The sequence below is a fragment of the Penaeus monodon genome, chromosome 34 (assembly GCF_015228065.2).
Source record: "Penaeus monodon isolate SGIC_2016 chromosome 34, NSTDA_Pmon_1, whole genome shotgun sequence".
NCBI lineage: Eukaryota > Metazoa > Arthropoda > Malacostraca > Decapoda > Penaeidae > Penaeus > Penaeus monodon.
The window spans coordinates 29,751,171-29,752,041 of NC_051419.1; positions in this window are offsets into that span (position 1 = coordinate 29,751,171).

The window sequence follows — 871 nt, forward strand, 5'->3', positions numbered from 1 at the left end:
CATATTTTTAGAGATGTTAATGAGTACGTACAAAAGCCCATGAAACTTTTCCTTCGCCTCACCTGGTAGGCCTAAGCAGGTGTCCGAATCCTTTAATTAACATCTCGCTCTGTCAGCAGAAATTGCTTTTTTAGAGACGAATATTGAATGCTCTTTTGTTTACATAAATTATTGCGCATATTCGTTATTTTCTCTTAACATAAATAAATAAAAAATATTCCATGTATACGGGTGGATTTTGTGAATTTCTTTCTGTGGTTTATATTGAAGTTTGTATACCTGGCAATACAGGTAACGTGGAGCTTACATTAAACAGATTCTGGTATTTTATATGACCTATACGACTCCGTGCACTACATCTATACATCACATTTACTTTAAAAAATTAAAAAATAATAAATCATAAACACAAATAGTCGAAAAAATCACCAAAAACAGAGTTATATTATAGGTTTAATTCTCGTTTGAATATTCCCGCCCTTTCGATTCCCCGCCGCTGATATCCGCGCATGCAGGTGGCGTTCTTGTAAACGGTCTTCCAACACGAACGCTTATTTATATATAATCCGCCCTTGTCTACTCCGCCTGGGAAAGTTATCATTGCTATGACAAGACGCTTGCAGGAACGTATCAAAATCGAGTTCATTATTTCCATGTCGAATATGTTTGACGCATATTTATTGGAAATTTTCCAGAGCGTTTTGATAGTATGGATAGTAGTTAAGAGATAAAAAGAGATTATTATTAACAATAGATATGAAATTAGCTGGAAACTTTTCTGTTAATCATCCGAGTGTTTGATAAAGTGTGAAAAAAGTTTCTTATATTGAGACTGAAAGCTTATCTATCACGCGCTGTGAGTCAGACAATT